The sequence below is a fragment of the Ochotona princeps genome, chromosome 7, assembly GCF_030435755.1.
Source record: "Ochotona princeps isolate mOchPri1 chromosome 7, mOchPri1.hap1, whole genome shotgun sequence".
Classification (NCBI taxonomy): domain Eukaryota; kingdom Metazoa; phylum Chordata; class Mammalia; order Lagomorpha; family Ochotonidae; genus Ochotona; species Ochotona princeps.
Window position 1 is genome coordinate 51,299,474 of NC_080838.1, and position 18,112 is coordinate 51,317,585.

The 18,112-nt window shown below is 40.3% G+C and overlaps 1 protein-coding gene across 1 annotated transcript in view; it reads left to right on the forward strand.

The window, feature by feature from the left end:
* Positions 1-18,112, forward strand: part of UNC5C (unc-5 netrin receptor C) — a 347,572-nt gene that overhangs the window by 122,988 nt on the left and 206,472 nt on the right. The window lies entirely within an intron of this gene.

An 18,112-nucleotide genomic window follows, 5' to 3' on the forward strand; every position in this document is an offset into this window, starting at 1 on the left:
TTGAAAACTATTAGTGCAATATCTAAAAGAGGGTTAAGAAGAATATTAAAAACAGCAGTTTCTTTGCATTTCAGCTTAACTAACTCCTTTAAGTCAATCAGGATTTTCTTACCAACTTCTCAATGGTACCATTTAAAACTCACTGGTGGAGTGGGGATAGCAAAATTTACATAAAAACATGTATGTATATGTTTGATATACATGAATTCTTATATCTTGTTTAAATGAAAAGGTAACAAAAGGGTGAAGACTGTGATGCGCTGTTTTATTAAGTTTGAAGTTTTGGGGCTGATTCACTTTGTGCATAGTACTTTCATTTCTCAGACGTCTTTGAGTGGAACCTGTTCCAGGTTATTTAAGAAACCAGACAGCATACCCAACACAGTTACTCTTCCTCCTCCTTCTCCAATTGCATCCCTGGCTTTTGGCACCCTGGCTTCTCAGACCTCCAATGCATGGAACCCACGGTTTCTCCCATAGAGCACACAACACAATGAGATCTTTGTTAGATATAGGCACCCATCAGCAAGTAGGCCTTCAATTCCTTTACCTGCAAAATACATACTGTGGCAGTAGCTTCCTCATGAAGTATTTATGAATATCAAGTGACCTAAGTGTTAACTACATTAGTCCCATTGTAATGAGAAGCACAAGTGGTGTTTGGCAGATAGCATTGTTAGCATCATCATCATCATCACCCACATTTTAAGTGTCTGTTCAAAGTAGAAGGGTTTTTGTCTTTTTGTCGTTCATCTCAGAGAAACAGAAACATGAATATGTCTCATGTCCCTGAGTCTCATGTCCAAAATCTTTGAGGGGATGTGCCAGAGAGCATGAGTGTCCTTCACAACATTACACAGAGAATTCATAAGCATCAGATTTGAATCCATTTGCTGTGGCATCCATGGGGTCATCACATGTGCTTTCCACAACACAGTCTTTCTTTCCTTATAGATTTCCAGGTTACCAAAGACATTGTCAGTGTAGTATCCTGTGGATTTATGCCAAGCAGTAACTCCCTCATTATCAGTTCTCTGTTTCTTAGAGATAGTAAGTAGGCTCTGGGGATCTTATGGTGAAGTCAGAATAAACAGCACCTCCTTGAACCACTGCCACCTGCCTCTTCCGGCTCAGTAAGATCCCCAAATATGTCAGCCTCATGGTCTTATAAGTCAGATTCTGGAATTTAGAAGGTTCCCAAGCTTGATTTAATACTCTGAGACTGCAGTGTTGGAATTCTTTATGTTTATATATTTTTTCAAAGATTTATTTTATTTTTATTGGAAAGTCAGATATACAGAGTGCAGGAGAGACATTGCAGAAAATCTTCTATCTGATGATTCACTCCCCAAGTGGCCACAATGGCTGGAGATGAGCCAATCTGAAGCCAAGAAACTGAAGTCTCTTGCAGGTCTCCCACGTGGGTGCAGGGTCCCAAGGCTTTGATCCATCCTTGACTGCTTTCCCAGGTCACAAGCAGGGAGCTGGATGGGAAGCGGGGCCGCCAGGTTTAGAACCTGTGCCCACATGGGATCCTGGCACATGCAAGTTGAGGATGTTAACTATTAGACTACAATGCAGTGCTCGATTCTTATATTTTCATCATGACAGCCTTTTCAGATATTGTAGCTGTCCATACAATGTTATGACTCGGTGTTAGTGGCAGTTAGAATTACTCAAATTCTGTCAATACAGCTTTATTGGCCAAAGTTAGCCTAGGACAGATGACTTGCTACCTCCAGCTCTGCAGCAACCTCCACTGGGTGTGACGCGCCTCACAGATGGAATACAGACCCACAGAATTCTGGATAGCATTGCCAAATCATTGTTTTTTGTAATACCTCAGGGATCTGAAGAGCAGGTTTGTTTCCTGCAAACCCCAGGGAGAGATTCCTACCAGCATCCCTTAGCAAGATTTTCACTTCAAGAAAAGATACCTAGCACAAGATGCTATGCTTTCCTAAAGAAAGTATCATTGCACTGCAGCTTGTCAGGGGATTTTTCTGCATTGATAAAGGTATCCCCTAGGGTAGCGGGGGAACTCTTACTGTTCAGCAGATGTTGGCTATGTATGTGTGTATGTTCCCAGACTTTCAAAAATCAACAGATTTAATAATCAGAACTCGGGGAGTTGCTATTTTTATAACTCATGCACTCTGCTTATCTTTCTCTTTGGGATTCTATTCTCCAAAGTTCTATTCTCCTTCATTGTATTCAACATTTTTTTCTGTTTTGTTTTTGTTTTAGTTTCTTTAGGATATTGCTTGTGTTTTCTATAACTGGAAAAGGAAACACACCGAACTACCCATGCAGAAATAGCAGAATTTTCCACTGACAGACATATGTGCAGAGCTAATTAAAGAAAAGAGTGTATTAACATGCACACCACAAAGCAATCACCACTCTCTCCGGAGTGTTCTCTCACTCAGATACAAGAACTTTATCTCTGGCGCAGTGGGTCTGACTAATTGATATGTCATAAAAAAGAATGCAGTTCAGAAGGTTAGAGGAGCAGAATGTTGTAAAATCATGAGTCTGGGAGAAGTCATTCCTTGGTGAAAACATAGTCCTCGGTTTCAGCTCTAAGTGGGTGTGGGAAATGAGGGAGGGAAGAGAGACAAGATCAGGGGTCTTCAAGAGAAAAAAAGAAAGAAAGATCAGGAACCTAATTGAAATGGGAAGCATTCTCATTTTAGAAAATGTTTCCTTAACAGATTGTTCTAGCCCTCTGCCTCAAGGTTTTGATCAAATTAACGATGCTGCTGATAAGCTCCATTGGTGTTACTGTTTCCAGAGGGAAGTTTCTGCTGCCTTCTCTCACCCTTCCTTCCCCAAATCTCAGGTATGACAATAGAATTGCTAATTGGGGCCAGAACAAGCCAAGTTTATGAACTGATTATTACTATGCAAAAGCAGACAATCCAGGAAATTAATATTGCATAGGCACCTACCTAAAGGAGTAATGTTTCCATTACAGGCTTGGTGTCACTCAGCTGGGAAGCTGTTGCTGCAGCTTGTTGTCCTCAGTGAGGTCCTGAACTTCTCTTTCTTTTGTCTCCTGTTGCCTGCTGTCTGGGGACCAGTCAGCACATCTGTCACATTGTGCTGCTTGCAAGGCCCTTGCTGTTACCACTGATCTTTTACTAGTGCAAATAGATGAACTTGTTATCCGTAGGATATTATCAACTTGATTTCCTGTCCTAGTAGTAAAGTAAAGCAGCCAAATCCTAGATACTAAAGAGGAATTAATGTATTTCAGTAAAATGAACCATAAAATCCATAATAGCATATAGGAGAAGAACTCGTCCATGCAGAGTAATTAGCTTACCTAGAGCTTTGGAAAACACAGTAAAATCAGAGCTTCCCTGGGGGCCTAAAGTAGCTTTCCTAAATTATTCATAAACATTGTTTTCCAAACATGCTTATATTTCAGAGTCTGATGAGGAGTATTGTGTTGACAATTGCGTTTGTAAGCGAAGTAGGGAGAGTGCAATAGAAGAGGTGTGAAGTAGTTCTGGATTTAGCTTTCCTGTTTTGGATCAAACATCAAATACTAGAAATGCCACCTAAGAGCAGAAATCAACGAAGCAGTTTCTTTTAAGTCTACCATATTACCTCAAATAACACCAGGTATTGAAATATACTAATCGATGTTTAATAAAATATTGAACTTAGGGTATTTTTATTTTTGTCTAAAGTTGTTGAAAAATATGTTGCATAAATGTGGCATGGAGAGAATGAGTGAAGGATGGGTTTGTTAGGTCTATGCTGTTCTCTCACACCGTCAGTGTGGCCAATGAATGCTATACTTCACAATTTATTAGGATTTTCTTCACCTTTATGGAAACCAAACTCTAGCTATAAAATTATATTCAGTAGAAAAGTTATTTTCAGGATAATGAATCAGAAATGTCTGTTCTCAAAAGATCATGTAGAAATGATTCTTCCATCAAGTGTAGAGGTTGTAGGATAGCTTAGATAGAAATCAGTGCAAGGATAATTTGAATGGGAGATACATGTCTGCTACTTGAGCAAAGCTCAAGCATTTTTTCATATTTGTTGAAATGACATGAGAAAAACAAGCTGTCCTGGATCACTGCAGGACTTAATTCTCAGAGAACTGGCTGCGAATCTTAACATTGAATGGCTATAGACCTAGAATTGAAATTTTTCATGGCCTCATTTTAGACTTTCCTATCTCAATCATTTAATCAAATACTGATGTTTATTCTTTGCTGGAGTATACACTTCATTTTAAAATGGAGTTCTTTTGAAAATGTGACCTTAATAATCACACACGTCCCTTTCCCCAAATTTTCTGAGTTTTGGGTTTCTTTTTCATGTTATCTAAAACGCACTGTGTTCAACTAGAGGCTTCCGATGGGATAAAGAACATGCTCTATTTTTGTGTTAAATCCATAGTTATGGTGAAAATGTTATTATTGTAGCTCATTGTTGTAAACTCTAGAAGAGAATTCTATTTAAAAGAAAGGAAAACAAAATGGGAAATAAATGGGTTCAGACCAATTTAAAACTCTAATATTGTTTTTACTTTAGCATATCCATCAATAAAGCAGAGTTGCATCAAGTTTTAATGGGACGTATTTATCAATATCCTTTTATCAAATAAGAGTATGCAAAGGCGAATAGCTAGAACAAATTAGATTTTTAGAATCTTTGGACTTATGAAAATATTGATTTTTTTCTTATGTGTCCCCATTGACACAAAAGCATGTGACATTAACAATGAAATTGCTTATGAAAAAGGCAAGCCTGCTAGAATTTGATATCAGACATGCTAATGAAGTTAACTACAGAGAATAATAGGACTTGGAACCTAAAATTACTCTCTGAGATCAATGAGTTTTCATCATATTTGGATATTTCATACATTCATAATACTTTCCAATAAGACTTTTTATCAGACTCATTTTTATCACAGTACAACATTAGTTAACAGATACTGAATTATAACTAATGCTTGTTCCAGCTAATGATTGGTGTTTATACTTAGGATCTCTCAATAAGCATGGAAATATTAAGCATGTCATTTTTCATAAAAGACCTATCATCAAAATTTTTGAAATATGATTAATATCAAGACTTTCTTTTATTTAAGCTTTTGTAAAAAAAAAATCCATGTAATCCATTAGAGCTATTCTGCTATTTCATGTTCAGAATTTAAATTGTAGTGAGTGAGGATGCGTTGTTTGGGTATAAAATTGTATTATTCAGCATATCATCAAGAGTAGTTGCTAGTTTTACATGTTTGCCATGAAACAGAAAAGCACAAGTCTGGGAGAAAATTCCTTGGATGTAGAAGTCCTGCATTAGAAAAGTTTGAGTATAGCATGGTAGTGAATACCTTGCTACATTACTGCAACGTCTCTATCTTATGTACAATGGCATCCAATAAGCATTCATTTACTTTGAGTGAAAATAAAGAACGTTCACTAGAAGCCCTTCATTGGCAGCCCATTGCATTAAGCTATGAATCCCATATCACATTCTCCATGGAGTTGGCGGGATGGGGGGACAGGGAATGGCTGCTTTTGTTCAGTGATCAAGCTACAAGATAATTTATTATCTCTTTCTCATCACTAATAGCATTGTTTAATAGTAAACACATTTCTTCTTATTATAAAAAAATTTACGAACAAAAAGTCTACTGGAGCTAGCAATGCCAAGGTATAGTATGTTAGGCTTCTGCTTGTGGTGCTGACATTCCACATTGACACCAGTTCTAGTCCCAGTTTCTCTACTTCCAGCCCACCTACCTGTTTATAATGTAGGAAAAGAGTGACGGTTGGCTGCAGTTGTTGGGGTTCTACACCCAAGTGGGATCCCCAGAGAGGCTCCTGGATCCAGGCTTCAGTTGGATCTGCTCAGCTGCAGTCATTGCACCCATTTGAAGCGTGCCAGAATATAGCAGATTCCCTCTCTCTCTCTCTTTCTCTCTGTCTCTCACCCCTTCTCTAACTCTGGATTTCAAATAATAATAAATATCTTTAAAAGAATAAGGCCAGTGAAGTAAAATACTAAGTATCCCGCCAATTATTAGAGTTCTTAATAATTTTCATCCACTTAAGAAATTAAGAATTACTTTTTTCCGTATGTGCTGGCATAGCAGCAGATTCGCTTTGTCATCTTAATTTCCCTGATACATAATGGAGTGAGCTTGAGGGAATATTTAGAAACCAACCAAAGAACCACCTGGATATAATCTTTCTTCAGTTCCATCAATCATTTATCACAAAATTTGATATCTTAATGTTACAGCTGTTGGAATATTGACTTTAGCTAATCTAAGAAAGTCTTTATTTTGTTTGTGTTATCCGAACTCCAAATCATTCTCAATAGGGAAACATTAAAGGGTGCCTGAAGTACTGAAGATGATTGTGTCTCACCTAATGAGATGGATGCTCCAGAAATAAACTAAAGAGAGTGATATAGAAAGTGAGCAGCAGAAAAGTGTTCTGAAGTCACGAGGGCAGAAGTGTGTAGGGGGGAGATTGGGGGAGGCAGAGCGGGTTGGTCTCAGACACTTGACTGCACATTTGCTGTGAAAAATCTGTGTTGGCCTCTGGCTGACAAAGAACAGAGAGTGCTCTGTAACAGCTTATCATCTTTCAAGAGAAAGTCAATGTTCTCTTCATTACCCTGAAAACTTGGCTTTTTTTCCTCCAAAATTACTCAAAGTATTTGATAACACCTTTTGTTTTTCTAATGTCCAGAGACAGTCATGCCCAGCTGCTGCTTGTTTAAAAAAGGAAACTCATGATATTGTAGTAAAACGCAGACCTCAAGTTTTTATAAATATGTCCCCTCCACAAGCCTGCTACCCCTACTCAAATGGACATCTTGGATCACAGCACGATCTCATGAAATGCATTTCATTTCATCATTTCTGTCTTGATCTTGTGATTTTCAGAAACACCTACTCATGTTTATTCTATACTTGCTTCCAAGATCCCACAAAGCTTCTCCTGGTTTCCAAGACCTATCAACAAATCTAAGTGAAAAATCGCTTGCGCTGCCATTTCTGATCGGACTGGAATAGTTTTGGAAATGAATATTGAAAGAGAGAAATAAGCACATGCTGACTTTTCAAGGGAGGATGCAATTGTCTTAGAAAAGAAATTGCCTCTACGACGTGACCAAAGCCATAAAGCCATCTATGTCTATAATCACAGGTGTGTCGCATCACAGAGCACCTTCAGCTATGTGGGGAAACTGCACTTCCATGAGTTTGGAAGATGCAGCACAGTCTAAAGACAGCTCCTCCCTGACCTTTGCTCCTTCCTCGTATACCCCACCCCCAAAACACACACCTCTAGGCTAAAAAGAAGAAATAATAATAAAATTCCCAATTATTCCCAATTCTCGTGAATATGGATTACTTTAACCAATTAACCATTGTCAGCGGGATAAAAGAATACCTAATGTTTGAAAGGGATGGGATAAACAAACATAGAAAAAAATGTAAGCTTCTTCTGAGATGTGACTCCTTAGCAAGCTTGTCAATCCATTGTCACCAAGTTTCGAAGTTGGAAATGCCGTGCAAATGTACATTAGTCAAATAAAATGGAATACCAGGTTAATCAGAAGATTGTAACTTTCTTAGGGAGATAAGCTAAGTACATAAAGAGATTTATAGAATACCGTTTGACAGGAAAAATAGTTGGATGTATAACCCTAAATTTTTATATTATTTTTTTATGCTGAGAGAGAAGATGATACTTCTGGCCATCAGGTATCAATTGGATACAGAATTGTTTGCATGCAGAATTATTTGGGTGAAGTCCTATCCTGTCTTCCTTATCTCCCCTCTACTTTCTCCTTCCCTTCTGTTCACTCTCCTGTCTTCTCTCTCCTCCTCTTATCCCTCCTTTCTCTTCCTTTCATCTCTCCTCTCTCTATCCCCCTTTCATTTCTCTCTGCTTTCTTCCCTCTCTCCCTCTTTCAGTTTCCTCTGTGCATATAGTTGTTTTGCTTGCCTTTGATAAATGATTAGCACTGAGGGAAGAGTTGGTGTGATCTGACAAAACAGCACATGACAAGCACATATTTAGTTGAACCTGGTGTTACACTGGAAACACACTCAGTTTTATGGGTACACCTTCACCTAAGGAGTCCCTACTCTGGTGCCTGCTACCATTTCTTTCCTGTCTTGGCTCAGCTTCATGTATAATCATTACACAGACCATGAAATTCAACTACGGTTATTATGACAATTCCAGAAAGTTTATATATTAATTATCTTAGAACCTGAAGATGTTTGTCTCCTTTTTCTTTAAATCAAATTTAATCTGTTTGAAAAACTTCCAAGGAAGCATTTTGAAGAATTACAAAATGGTCATCAAAAAGATGACTTTTCCTTTCCACTAAATATGAAAATCACTATGCAACAAGTGCATGATGTCGAACACTGGGAGTTTATTAATAATGAAAATACCAGAATGTGGGTCAAAGAGCTTTGTGAGTGGGGAGACACATTTAAAGCAAATGATTAAACTTAATGCAAATTCAATACTTAACAGTGCTAATTTATGTGAAAAGATTTGTTAAGTCTTTACTTGGCAAAAGCATTTCCATGTGCAATTCATTTTTCTTTGTGCCATTGGACTGACAGCTGTGCATGTTGCAGATGTACTAGTGGTGCCCATTCTAAGGAAGAAAAATATCCTAGAGCAGAAGGTGTAAATTAGAGGTCACTCAACCTGGATTTAACTGTGCATAAATGTGTGGGATTGGGGACTAAGTCTTGTACTTGACACTTACTTGAACAACTCACTTGGCCCCAGTTTCTCAACATTAAGAGAAATGTAGCATCTACCACATGAAGCTATTCTGATGAATGCACATGATGGTAAAAAACAGCACCTGATTCCTGAGAGACGTGAGCCCTTACAAGCAATTCATTATTTTTAATATATGTCTTTGGTAGGTCTGCACAGAGTGCTGTCCTGTAACAGGTTAGGCTGTTTGCTACGTGACAGGTCTTCCCAAAACAGCTTTGCATTGCCCACACTGTTATTACTTAGGTTCTTAAGATGAAGGAACAATTAATTACCTTAAGCCTTGGGTTCTTGTTGTCGTGGATCTTGAGCAGGCCAGAATATGTGAATATTTTGATAAGGATGCTGTAGAAGTTTGGAAAGTAAATGCTTAGATTTGAATTGATACAAGCAGATGAATGGAGTAGGCATTTGGGTAATCAGTAGAAGCCCATAGTGCTGTGCCTGCAAAACTGGTGGCAGGTGCTTCTTACTGAGGAGCAGTACAGGCCAGTTCGTAGTAAAGGCTGAAAGGTTGTTCTTAACATGACTTCACTCTTCAGATCTATATTCCCCAGCTCTGTATCTGACCACAGGACAGTTGCTCACTTATTTGCCCAGTTTTAGTGTTCACAATCCAACCCCATCCTTGTTTTTATACCATCTGATTAATCTGATTATATTTGAAATTGGGCATGAGAAGAAAATGGATTATTATTATCTTTTGGTAATTGCCAGAGTAAAAAATCAATTTTAAAAAAGGTGATTTTAAAAGCAATTGAAAAGTAAACTCACAATAAAAGTTTTTAGGAAGAAATGATTCTGTCCCACTTTGGGTTGCCTCATCATTTCCTGAACTCGAGAAATAATGCAACTGTATTTATCTCCAACTTCCTAGTTACTCATCACACACACCTATGCAGCAGGTGGCTCCATACCAAGTTTGTTTTGAAAATGAAAGGTGATGACAATAAAGTTTATTTCAGAATTGAGCATTGCCTTAATGAAAAGCAGACTCTCATTGTATTAAGGTCAGACAATTGACGTAACAAATGGTGACTAGTACATAAACAGCTTTCAGTAAATATCATTTCAATTAATGGATCATTGACCTACAATATTTATTCTGTTTCATATTTATGTAAGGGTCAAATTTTATATTTATCACAATACAAATTTAGGAGTTTAGTGATACTTTCTTACCATACCCTTCCTGCTATATCCTATTTCTTACCTACTTACTGTTCTTGGTTGGTGGGTTGGTTCCTTGGTCCACTGGCTGATACTCTTAGGTACTCATATTGAAGGATAACTTGGGTTTTCTATGAACCATTTGGGGATTTTTTTGAGCCCCTGTTTTCCTCTGAGATTTGGTTTAGGAAAGTCAGATTCAAGTTGAGCTAAGAAGCTATAGGTTTGAAAATTTTGATGAACACATTTACACAATTATTTGAGAATCACCCTAAAATATTTGGGGATCCTGAAGTAAAAAGTTCTGAGTACCATTAAGAAAATAATAGTTAAATATGCATGTTACAGCACAGCTTGGAGGGCTTCACTCAAGGCTCTCAAGATGAGTGTGGGAACCACTCATTTGGTCTGGTAGGGAGAGGGAGAAATTGGGCTCAACTCTAAATAAAACACAGAGAAGTGAGAATTTATTGTCCAGGAACAAGGTGGGAGTTTGTCATAGCTGTTAAAATGCTGGTTAAAATAGCTTCACGGCCTGAGTGATGGGACCTGTCTCTATGTCTATCCATCTCTCTGTCTCTCCAATTAAACAACAAAAATTACAACTACAGAGCAGGATAGGGGTCAGTGGATGGAAAATTACTAAGAAGAGGAAACATCCAGGGCAAAGGTGGCTCTGACTTAACCAACCAGAAGATTCCTGTTAATGATAGGTCGGGGACTCGGGCATCATCTGGGGCATCGTGGATGATGAGGAATTTGCTCAGATATCCAGAACAAGGGATTCTAGTTATACTGACGCAGCAAGGCTCTCTGCTAAAATTGGATGTTACAGGAAACTGCACACAGGGGCCCAGCATAATATGCAGAAGCCCGACTGAAGTTTGGCCAACAGAAAGATTTTTTATCAGTGCAAGAAGGAATTGGGACACAGGTAAATGTGAATCTAGGCTAAGGCAAATAATGGCTCTGGAAAGGAATGCACACCTACCATTTTACATTCTTTCACATTCCTGCTTCCGGCACTGGAGGTAGAAGTTAAATAGGTCTGTGACAGCTCAGGGTAAAATATCAACAAGACAAGGAAAGAAAGAAATTGATGACCTGGGCTCAGATGGATTTATAATCAAGGATTAGGCTTAAAGTTATATGAATTTAATATGATGAGTAAATATTATTGTACTGAAGACTTTGATTTTACCTTGTTTCCCACTTGTAAAAGAAAGGTCACAATAGTCTCCAAAATTCTTTTCTTTATCTTTTCAGCATAATTACCCAGATCATTTTCTGTCCTTCGCTGCACTGTATAACCTCCTTAAAGAAAGCCCGTTTCAGTTCAAAGGCATTTTACTGAACCTGAATAAATAGCCTCAAAATACTAGGCTATGGGTTATGGGTTTCTGCCTGCCCATTTACACATGTGGATAAGGTTAAAGTTATTAATATTCTCATATAGAGAGGCATTTAAATTACCTTTTACTTGTACATGTATATTTTATTTGACTGGAATGTGGACTCAGGGTTAAGGAAAGCTGATATCACGAAAGTGTTCCTAACCACACACTCACACATTGATAAGCTCTCCATCCTGGTTAAATGCCAGAACTGGTAGATCCTGAGTACCTCAGTGCCTGGTATTTTCTTTCTACTCTGCTTTGGTCATTGTCAAAAGCATAAGACCTGTCATTGGCTAACAAAATCCAAATCATTGCTGAGAGTCAGCTGAGCCAACCAAGGGGAGCCCATCCCCAACTTGAGTCTTTGGAGATGGGTCAGCAGCCAGAATGCTGCAGAGAGCACGGCTTAGTCGAGGGAGGCAGGTGAACTTCCGGATTGTATGCCTAGGTTCTTCATCAATCTGCGCTTCCATCCTCCTTTATCTTCTTTGTCTCTTTTGGGGGTAACTCTCTACCTGACCCACATTCTGGGGGAAGGAAAAATTAAAAGGTGGAAACTGAGACTGATTCTATAGAATTCTATAGAATTCATTAATAAAAGAATGTATGCTTCTCTTCAGAATTTTTTAGCAACCATAGGACTCTCCAGTAAATTAACTTGGTGTGCTATTTGGGTTAATGTATAAAGGAAAGAAGAAAACAGCATCTGTCAAATGTGTCTCCACTAGTTAATAGGTTCAGGGAAACCTGACTCTGCGTTTGGGTCTGTGTGCAAATTAGGCAGTGGCTTTTCTTTGAATATGATGATTCGTGCCTTCCACCTGCAGACTGTGTCTCTTACATTAAAAGGCCAACCAGGGAGTCATTCAGCAGCTAATTTAACACCTGCACATTTGCAGGGCTTGCTATGGAATCTGTACAGCCTAATGACTCAAGTAGTTGCTACAGGAAATTCACAAATTTCTGCCTCCTTGGCTCTTGATGCACAGACCCAGGAATAGACACTTGGGAACATCCAGCACACTTTGGAGGAAGCTTCCCTCTATTGGAAAAGATTTTTTAGAAAAGAAGGGATGAGTATTTGGCACAGCAGTTACACCTTGCTTGGGTAGCCACACGCTTGCCTGGATTTTGTTGTCAACTCAGCTCCATCCCCGCTTGCTGCTCAGGCACCCTGGGGAGGCAGCAGATGATGACTCAAAGCCTTGGGTTTCTGTCATACAAATGTGAGATCTAGATTGAATTCCAAGTCCTGCTTCAGCATGACCCAGTCCTGGTTGTTGTAGAAATTTGGGAGAATAAACAAGTAGATAGAAGACCTCAGTCTATCTCTTTGTCTTTCATAGAAATAAACTTTTTTTATTACAAAGTCAGATATACAGAGAGGAGGAGAGACAGAGAGGAAGATCTTCCATCTGATGATTCACTCCCCAAGTGAGCACAAAGGCTGGTTCTGTGCCAATCTGAAGCCAGGAACCAGGAACCTCTTCTGGGTCTTCCACACGGGTGCAGGGTCCCAAAGCCTTGGGCCGTCCTCGACTGCTTTCCCAGGCCACAAGCAGGGAGCTGGATGGGAAGTGGAGCTGCTGGGATTAGAACCGGCACCCATATGGGATCCCAGGGCGTTCAAGGCGAGGACTTTAGCTGCTAGGCCACGCCGCCGGACCCGAAATAAACTTTTTTTAAAGAAAATAAAATTAATAGCAATGAGCTGTGTAAGAATCCCAGAGAATTCTTCCAAACTTGCTTGCCATTATGAGCAGCAGCAATTCACTGTATTATTTGGAATCATCTTCTGTAAAGTACACAGGCAGTCAGACCATTCACAAGCTTGCATTAACAAGTAATTAGATATGAGAGAAGACCTGATTGGGAAAGTTGATGAAAGACAAGTCTAGAAAAAGGCTTTGGTGGGTAAAGGTTGGAAGCCAGGCTCCTCCGTGGGGGCGGGGGTTCTTGAGAATCAGGGCTGGGCAGTAGCAGGAAATATAGACCAAAACTCCTGTGCGCCTCCAGAGGGTAAAGAAAAACAAATGCCCAGCAGGTTGTAGTTGTGGTATTATGAGAGATGCTAGAAGCAGAGAAGAGGGAGGCCACTGCAGAACACGGAGCAGCACATGCCTTGTTATTACATAAAGGCAAGTCATGATTCCAGAAAATCAAGGACACTGTCAGACCAGAAGGGTGGTTTGCCACAAGGGCATCAGTGCCTGAGTTTGGGGAATCAAGTGTAGTGAAGAGGGAAGATGATTTAATCACAGAGAGAAACTCAAGATCCTTCCTTCCTTTTCACGGGGATTCATTGTGTCTGTCAAAGAAAAAAAAAAGTGCTTGATTTGCTTTTGTTCAATTCTCGAAAGTGAATGGAACGGAGAGAATCCTTACCATGTAGATGAAAGAAAAAGGCTGCTGCCAGGGATAACTAAGAAGCTGATCAACCTGTGTTCATCCTTCTTTACTGTTCACTGTGTACTCTGCCTCATCTTTTGCTACCCGCCTTTTCTGTGGTCATGAATACCTTGCAGTCCTATATTCTCCTTATGCCTGGTAACAGTGAAAACCTAAAAACTAATTCAAGGTCAGGAGTTAGTGGCTCATTGTGTTAACTCTTTGAAGACTCTGAACATTTTAGGGCCCAGCCCGATAGCCTACTGACCAAAATCTTCACTTTGAATGCACAGGGCTTTCATATGAGTGCCGGTTCTAATCCCAGTGGCTCCACTTCCCATCCAGCTCCCTGCTTGTGGCCTGGGAAAAGAGTCAAGGACAGCCCAAAGCCTTGGCTTGCTGCAAAAATGTGGCAGAAGTGGAAAAAGCTCCTGGCTCCTGGCTCCTGGCTCCTGGCTTCGGATTGGCTCAGCTTCTGCTATTGAGGTCACTTGGGGAGTGAATCAGCAGACAGAAGATCTTCCTCTCTGTCTCTCCTTTTTTCTGTATATCTGACTTTGCAATAAAAAAATAAATCTTTTTTTTAAAAGAGTGATAACATTTATATGGTCTCTATGGAATATGACAATAAATCATTTATAGAATAAATCATGCAAGGCAAATTTTCAAGCTGCAATAAATTTGGGGTTAGGGGGATGATGTTTGATTGCCTACTTTCATATATCAGACCAAATGCAGAGACATCTAATTAGAGGTCCCTTTTAATGAACTCATTTTTCCAACAGGCATTTGTCAAATGTTCACTAAAGATGTGCCAGATACAGTGCTCAATTCTCGAACAGACCCTGACAAGATAAACGTCAATGTTTAAAAGAGTTTACAATACAAGAAGGAAGGGGAACACAACAGAACCTTACAAGAAATGTAAAATGATCAAATCAGGTCCAGAGGCGAGTTGTGATGGCACAGTTGTCCCACATGGAGCCTTCGGGAAAATCCTCATGGCCTAGCCAATCCTGTTTCAATTGTGCATTAAGGGAAAAAGACTGAGAAGAGAAGCATGGAGGAGAGGTGAAGGATGTAGACCATAAAAAAGACTTACATCAGCACCCTCCATCTGAAATATTTACAAGTGAGTTGGACTGACTGAAATGTGGGGTCAGGAAAGAGGAGCAGGGATGAAAGAGGAGAGGAAAGGAGCTTGCACAGGGCCATTGGCCAACCCAGCGCTGGCATCTGCTTTGTAAAGAAAGGGATAGGGCTTCATTCATGCGAGAGCAAAGACATAGTTAGAACTGTGCTTTAGAAGATAACATTCTACAGCCTTGTGGAAAATGCATGGGGGTGGGGGAGGGCCGACAAAGGGCCTGGGAGATCAGTTAGAACACTGTTGAGGTTGTTAAGTAAGGAATGGTAACTTCCTTAATGAAGACAAGATCAGTGGAGGCAGGCAGGAGGGGACCTGTTGGAGGGAAAATAATGCCTAGTCTAGGATCCACAACTGCCCCTGCTGAAAGCCATCAGAAGTGTTCCAAGTTAGACTCCACTTAAGCAGCTATGAAAATTTTAGGTTTAGAAATAAGGAGAAGAGATAGAGACCCAATTTTATGGTGAACGTTTAAGGGGCCTAATTTCCAACAGTACAAGACAAACTCAAAACTGAAAATATCTGTGCTGTTCCTGCAGTGTACAGATCTATGGTTGGATGCAGGCTCGTCTGATGCTAACCATATGTGCACATGCATTTTTGAAAATCAGGAAACTCAAAAGTTACTACTTCCTGCAGAAACTTCTACCCAGAAACAAACAAAAAGTAACATTACATGCCAGAAAGCTTAGAAGAATGGATCAAAAGAAATGGTAAGGCGGGGAGGCTGGGAAACTCAAAAGAACATAACTTTCTCTTTAATATTCAGCTCTCTGTGCCCCTAATCGGATAGGCTGTGAGTGACAGATAAAGCACCCTTTATGGACATCCAAGTTTGTTTTGCCCCCTAGACCAAAAACATAAATCTTGATTCTCCAATAAAAGCATTTAAGGCAGAAAGTTATGACCATGTCCTCAATATCTTGAAGTTAGATGTGCCAAGACATTGCAACACATCCATCTTCTGTGACCAGCAAATCTCTGGTTAGTCCCCTGGGATGGTGGCATGTGTTTTCCTTGAAATTTTCAATAAAAGATAAGAAAATAATTTCCTTTGGCTCATCAGCTGCACTCCTACTAGGTTGACTTGCAGAGACAATTAAAGCTAGAGTTGCCCAGTTTGGGTGGACGTTGTTATTGCAGCATTTGTCCCTTTCCTGACAAATCGCATTATTCCTCCGCCCTCCGAACCATTAGACACTCCAGAGGGAGCCAGGTGGTGATGAGGAGGGGCTGGTCTCCCATTTGTCAACCCCGAGGCAGGGCCAGGCTGAGTGCGGAACTCCCTTTGATTCTGGACGTTGGACACACAGGCTGGGGCGGTGGGGGCATACTGCATGGAGGTGAGGTGCACATTGAAATGCTGTCATGTGCCTCTGAGCAGCAAAGGGCCATCATCTCTGGTGTGGAAAGTGAATGTGATGCCCCCAGATCCATTCAATAATTGCCCTGATTTCTGCCTGGGGCTCAGCTTTCTTGTAGCTAAACGTATGTCCCCTAACACCCTCTCCCATCACTAACAAAGTGGCTCTTTGATTTCGCTCAGGGCAGCACCGTTCAGCCGGGGCTTCGGCTCTGAAGCTGTCGCAGCAACACAGACTGGCCTTTGTGAGCAACTCAGCCCCTTCCGCTCCCCTCCTTCCAGGAGGTGAAAAATAATGGGGGACTTTAGTTAATATTGAAATGTTGGACTCTAAAAGAGGCAATCTTTAATCGAGGTACAAAAGTGCAAGTAGACAGGTAAGCCTTTGGGTGGAATCAGCTGATCTATTCTGTATTCATGGGACTGTTACCTGGTGGGAGGTGTCATGCATGTTGAGTGGTCCAGGGACAATATAACTGAAGCCAATATAAACTGAAGGCAGTTTATAAGATCACGTAGGTATAGTTGGAGGTGCATCAGTCCAGGATACACTGCTCCTCTGAGATTCAATTCTGCCATCTGCAAAGCAGGCAATGGTGCCCTTCTGACAGATTAGGGCACAAGCAGTCAATAGTGCAGCATACAAAGCAGTCAAAAACCATTTTAAAAAATCACGATTTTCATTGCTATAAATGTTTTTCTCTGTATACCATCATCATCTCTGAGAGAGCTACTGGGAGATTAGACGTAGTAACGTAAGATGAAGACACCAGGCATTATGAAGAATCTTAAGCCGGGCATCCTAGGTACTCAGAACCAGGACCCCGCCTTCTCTGCCTCTGCCCTCCTGAGCTGTGCCCTCTAGTGGTGGAAGAGGACTGGAGCTGGACAGGACCCCAAGCAAGTAAAAAAAAAAAAAAAAAGGAAAGAAAAAAATTAAGTAAAATGTTGACAGTTTGATGCTGGCTAAGCAAAGGAAAGGGGGCTGGGATTAAGAATAGAAGGTGGAGTGCATGCTCCATCGACTTTGGCTGCTCAAGAAAGGCTTCTGAATGCATGGACTCAGTTCAAAAAAACTCGATACAAAAGGGATGTCTTCCAACAAAACAGGGTGTCAACCATCTTTCTCTTTTCTTTTCCTTTATTTCTTTTTTGTTATTTTGCTGTTGTCATTTGGTAGTTTTAATATTCATTGGTTTGGGGATACACAATGAGAGAAGCTGCTGTGAATTTGGGAGTTTTTATATAAGTGATTATATTATTCATCACAGCAACATTGACGCACATAGAGAGAATAGTGTGGTGGAGGGTAGGCATGTGTGATTTGCACTGGAACTTGGGAAAATTAATGCTTGGAAATTATTCTAAATCCTGAGAGTTGTTTATGGCCAGCATGTTGGGAATCATCAATATAGTGAGAACACTAGATGGGGAAGAAAGGAGTTCAAAGTCCTAGTTTTCTCAATTTCCAAAATGTAAACAGAGAGCAAAGAAATGACTTAACATTTAACGCTGCTTCCTCATTAGAATAAGGACTGGAGAAGGTGGGAGTTTGGCCTTCAGTTAAGGCACAGTGTGAGATGCCTGCATCCCGTGCCATTGCCTGTGTTCCAGTCCTGATTCAAAGGCTGGACTATCACTCGTCCAATTCCAGCGTCCTGCTGTGCCCTTGTACTTGAGTGCCTACCAGCCACAGGGGACCCACAATGACTAGTGTCTGGCTCCTGGCTTTAGTGTGACCCAGACCTGGCTGCTTGTTCACTCATTGTCTCTGCTCTGCCCCTTCCACCATACTCACCTTGCTGCCTCTCAAATATGAAATACACAAACAAGGGAAGTAATGTCTGCT